Source organism: Engraulis encrasicolus, chromosome 24, assembly GCF_034702125.1.
Source record: "Engraulis encrasicolus isolate BLACKSEA-1 chromosome 24, IST_EnEncr_1.0, whole genome shotgun sequence".
In the NCBI taxonomy this organism is placed as follows: domain Eukaryota; kingdom Metazoa; phylum Chordata; class Actinopteri; order Clupeiformes; family Engraulidae; genus Engraulis; species Engraulis encrasicolus.
Window position 1 is genome coordinate 49,093,646 of NC_085880.1, and position 5,951 is coordinate 49,099,596.

The following is a 5,951-nucleotide window of genomic DNA, read 5'->3' on the forward strand; positions in this document are numbered from 1 at the left end:
CACACACCTGTGTTGCTTTATTTACATGTGTTTTTATAAGAAACATTTGCACATCTATGGGCAAAACATCCTTTTTTTTTCAAAATATCTCTCAATATCATCGCAGCACTCAGAAGCAGTATTGTTTTTCTTTCTTTCTTTCTTTTTTAAACTCATGACAGATTGAGATGACTTGATGCCCTGTTAGAGACTTGCAGAGTTCACATCAGTGTGTTTTAGAGTTAGTAGTACTGTACCGCTAACACTTTACTCGACGCCGGTGTCATAAGCATGTCATTACAGTGTCATGATAGTGTCATGACAAGGTCATAGATAAGTCATAAACATTATGTCCATGTCATAAACATTTTATGACTGTTGGCCCTAGGTTGTCTTTGCCATAACCGAATGTCACTTACGGCCAACGGTTATAAAATGTTAATGACATGGACATAATGTTTATGACGTGTACATAACTGTGCCATGACACTGTTATGACACTGTAATGACATGCATATGACAACCGGCATCATGCAAAGTGTTAGCGTAGTAGCGTAGTAGCGGAGCAGTGCCAACAACACTCTTCTGGTTTATAGCTTTCGGTTGTTTTGTTCCTGTTTTTTAGCGACGCTGTAATTGCTTTTATTTAAATGAAAACAGATGACGAATGTGTTTTTAATAAAGAGCTATGGCATATTCTGTGTTGTGTGTGTGCTTTTTTTAAAGTCAAATTCAAATAATTATTGTTGTTAGTAGTATAGTATTTTTGATTGTTATTATTATTACTATTATTATCAATTCTTCGTCACTCTTCAATTCTTCAAATTTTCATGAAGTCCTCCGAGGGCCGTACTATGACGACAAACCAGTATTTCCACCTGCACTTTTGGTCTGTATTGAAGGCGGCCACTACTGACATCACCTTCACTAGGTCCCCTGAAAATACAACATTACTACCATTGTCGTTATTTTGTATATCCCAGTGAAGCACTTACAGACATGTGAAGAGAGGGTGCAAAGACAAAAAGGAACGGCCCATGTCAGGGGTCCTTAGCTGGAATGTAGCTACAGGCAGGGCCGGATTAACCCACAGGCTAGATATGGCTGCAGCCTAGGGCCCCCACAGGCTAGATATGGCTGCAGACTAGGGCCCCCACAGGCTAGATATGGCTGCAGCCTAGGGCCCCCACAGGCTAGATATGGCTGCAGCCTAGGGCCCCCACAGGCTAGATATGGCTGCAGCCTAGGGCCCCCACAGGCTAGATATGGCTGCAGCCTAGAGGGCCCCCACAGGCTAGATATGGCTGCAGCCTAGGGCCCCCACAGGCTAGATATGGCTGCAGCCTAGACACCCCCCCCCCCCCCCCCCCCCCCCCCCTCCCCCCCCCCAGACTAGATATGGCTGCAGCCTAGAGGGCCCCCACAGGCTAGATATGGCTGCAGCCTAGAGGGCCCCCACAGGCTAGATATGGCTGCAGCCTAGGGGCCCCACAGGATAGATATGGCTGCAGCCTAGGGCCCCCACAGGCTAGATATGGCTGCAGCCTAGGGCCCCCACAGGCTAGATATGGCTGCAGCCTGGGGGCTCCACCACAGGCTAGATATGGCTGCAGCCTAGGGCCCCCACAGGCTAGATATGGCTGCAGCCTAGGGCCCCCACAGGCTAGATATGGCTGCAGCCTAGGGCCCCCACAGGCTAGATATGGCTGCAGCCTAGGACCCCCACAGGCTAGATATGGCTGCAGCCTAGCGCCCCCACAGGCTAGATATGGCTGCAGCCTAGGGCCCCCACAGGCTAGATATGGCTGCAGCCTAGGGCCCTCACCTGCCAAGGGGCCCCCACAGGCTAGATATGGCTGAAGACTAGGGCCCCCACAGGCTAGATATGGCTGAAGACTAGGGCCCCCACCTGCCAAGGGGCCCCCACAGGCTAGATATGGCTGCAGCCTAGGGCCCTCACCTGCCAAGGGGCCCCCACAGGCTAGATATGGCTGAAGACTAGGGCCCCCACAGGCTAGATATGGCTGAAGACTAGGGCCCCCACCTGCCAAGGGGCCCCCACAGGCTAGATATGGCTGCAGCCTAGGGGCCCCCACAGGCTAGATATGGCTGCAGCCTAGGGCCCCCACAGGCTAGATATGGCTGCAGCCTAGGGCCCCCACAGGCTAGATATGGCTGCAGCCTAGGGCCCCCACAGGCTAGATATGGCTGCAGCCTAAGGGCCCCCACAGGCTAGATATGGCTGCAGCCTAAGGGCCCCCACCTGCCAAGGGGGCCCCACAGGCTAGATATGGCTGCAGCCTAAGGGCCCCCACCTGCCAAGGGGCCCCTGATTGCCCAAAAGTGGAATAAAAATGCAGAATTGTGACAAGATGCTGTATTGAAAAAAATCATACCGTGTTGGGTACAGTTGGTAGACATGTTATTTTTAATTCCTAGCTCGTAATTATGACACTGTCTATGCAAATTTGTCACAAAGTTTGCCTCCCAAGTGGGGCCCACAGGAACCTGTAGCCTAGGGGCCCCAGGCCATCTTAATCAGGGGGCCCACAGGAACCTGTAGCCTAGGGGCCCCAGGCCATCTTAATCTGGCCCAGACTACAGGTAAGCTACAGTATACGGGTTGGGGCCTTGTCATGGTAGTTATGGATCCCCTGATGTAGCCTGGTATTTTAGATGGGGCCCACACTGATGTAGCCTAATGTCTGTGTCAGTGTTCGCCTCCGATACACACATATATTCCTATATATATTTATTCTTTATTGTGTTGACTGTGATGTGTGTTTGTCTTGTGTGTCCTTGTGCGTCCATCAGGGCCGTTTTTTAGCATAGGCCGGCTAGGCGGTCGCCTAGAGCGCCATGTGAAGAAGGGGCGCCGAAATGGCGCTCTCCTATGCATAATTTTGCAATATGAAGTTTTTTTTATGAAGTCGCAATCAACAAAGAGTGGCGAAAGCGCTCCTCACGGCAAAGCGCCCCTCAGCCAATAGTAATATCTCTAACAACTGTCTCTGGGAAGTCTGTGAACCAATAAACAGACAGTTCTGAGAAAGGGGGCGGGACGAGTGACAGCGTGCGGTCTATTTTGAATTTGGAGACTCACTGGAGAGACAGAGGGGGCAAGCGCAAACAGTAGTGCTGCTCTGCTGGATGGAGGTTATTATGTTCTCATTAAACCACTCATTGCATGATGCAGGAGTTTCAGAGGGTGTTTTGGAACTATGTGATTTAATCAGCAACCGTTTGTGATTATGGAAAGCCTAATAGTTATGAGGTTACTATTTGGAATTAGAGAGAAAAAGAGCTTTGTTTTTGATCAGAGAAATCGCTAGTTAGCATGCTAACATTAGCCAAGTATGCCAAGCAATGAAATCCAGTAAAGTAGCTGTTAGTAGCCTACTCACTACTCACTAACACCCACCTGATATCATAATAGGCTACTTGCTTAGGTTGACAAGCAATGTAAAGTAAGACTGGTGCAATGTTTAAAACAATTTTAGCTGCCATATCTCCTTCCATCCACATGAATTACCTGCTTGTTGTAAGCTTAAAAAAACATTAATTTCCAGACCAGAATGACATAGCCTACATTAATCATGTAGCCTAACAGAACCATGCACAGCAGACAAGTGAGGCTATTTACTATATTTTGTATATTATGAAATTCAATAGCGTGACAGCTCTTCTCCCTTTCTCTCACCCTGTCCCTCCAAACACATAGATAGCCCCCTTCTCATTCTCCTACTCACAAATGCACCACTATTTCCAGTCCAGAAATGAAATTGGTTTGGAAGACAGCACAAATGTGTAGCTTATTAAAATTGTTATGCTGCCATGCTTTGTGATGCTGTAGATAGTGTAGATCAATGCAGACCTCCTTGGTAGGCTTATTGTCTACACATGCATTTTACATGCAAATGTACTGTCACTCTCCTGGCATTTCAATTTCACGTTACAATTCAAACACATTGATAACCTCCCTCTCATCTGGGGTTGGGGGCCCCACCACCATCACATCCAACACACCACACAGTGAAGCTACTTTCATGCGACTCAATCTGATGTGTTGGTCGCCTGTCAAAAAGAACCACAAATCCATTTGATGAAAAATGGTTATTGTTCTTGATGCTATTTAGTTAAGCTTACTAATATTAGTCTTGTGTTCTGTGAGGTATAAGAAAGATTTTTTTTTTTCTTTAAAAGGGGGGGGGGGGGGGGGCGCCAGAAATCAAACTCGCCTAGGGCACCAAATAAGCCAGAACCGGCCCTGGCGTCCTTATGCCACCACCAAAGCAAATTTTCCATTTTATGTAAGTTTAATGGACAATAAAGAAGTCCAAGTCTAACTAACAGGATCTGTTTGTTGCAACTGGGAATTGTCCATTTGAGCATACATCATCATTGCTACATTCTGCGGGATGTTTTTTTCTCTCTCTCTTGCTGACTATTAATTCAACCATCACATGAATGCGCTTTGCTTTGGGTGCCAAGTAGAGCTTGGAGTTGCGATTATCAATATGAGACGTAACTGTTAGTTCTAGCCTACTATGTACGTTGGCAGTGGGCTTGGTTTTTGATGGAGCAGCTCTGCTCTTGCTATGCAGCGCGCTGCGAACGCATTGGAATGGCAAAGTGCTCATGCGCGGCGCGCTGCATAGCAAAATCAGCACTGCTCCATCACAAACCAGCCCACAGTGACTTCACTCTCGCCTCATCTCATCACAGCGCCATACGTTGCTGTGCGTTAACGCAGAGGGGAAAAAGGATGGATGAGGAATACTCTGGCATGGCTTTTTGAAAGGCAGAATGCCGAACTCCAAGGCACATGGTGAGTTGTAATACAATAGCGGCGCGTTAGGTGGTAACAAAAAAAAACCCTGTGATGGTGTAGCCTAATTGTGGCGATGGTTATTTTTGTTTTATTGTATCGTTCGAAGATGCGTACGTTGAAGGGTTAACCAACCATCTCCATCTCATTTTATCCTCTATGGGTTTTCATACACACTACCATTCAATGTCTAGCCTGCCAGTAATGGTTCTTAAGATTTTAGTTAGCCCGATGTCCAGAGTGGCACCATTTGATTCGCAATACGGCGATAAGAGAAGGGACGGATGCATCAGAGGGGCGCGATGTAAAAGCCAATTGATCTGTGCTCGAGTGGGGAAGGCTACGTGTCTGACGTGTAGGTTGCCTCCACGCTCCTCTACCACATATGTCATATAGCCGCAATAGGTGTTCAGTTTCCCAGTTTTCGGCTAAAAGAAAAAGAAGACAATGCTGTGTCTGACTGAAGTAGGCCTACATTTTTAAAAATGGGATGAAAAGAATTCATCGGTCTCCTATTAGGGACTAGTAGGCCTAGACTGTAGCCTAGTATTGTAGCCCATATGTTGCATCAATAGTAGGCCTACTAGAACTGCATGTTTTGCAGGGGAACTGGATGTGGGCTTTTCAATGTTGTATCTGACTGGAGTTCATTTTGTGTTATGAAAACAGTGTCTTGTGATCGTTACAGTTGGGCTCTTATAAGGGCCTATTAGGCTGTAGCCTACTGCATGATGCATCAATAGTAGGCAGTTGCATGTTTTTGGCAGTCATGGGTAAGCGGTTAGGGTGTCAGACTTGTAGCCCAAAGGTTGCTGGTTCGACACCCGACCTGCCAGGTTGGTGGGGGAAGTAATTAACCAGTGCTAAAGGGGGATTACCCCCCCCCCCCCCATCGCCCTTGCAATAATAGAACCTGGAAACAATGGGCCAATGGAACTTCTCTCTCTCTACTCTCTCTGTTATAGGCTTTTCATAGTCTTGTTATTTCCTGTCCTCTGCTCTACACTTCAGGTTCATAATGGTGGCAGTCTTCTCCTGAATCGACGGAGACTATTGTTTGTGTTGAAGAAGGAATACAACTGAGGAGGAGGAGGAGGAGGAGGAGGAGTGTGGTGACCGATGCTCTTCCTCTTCCTGGTGTTGC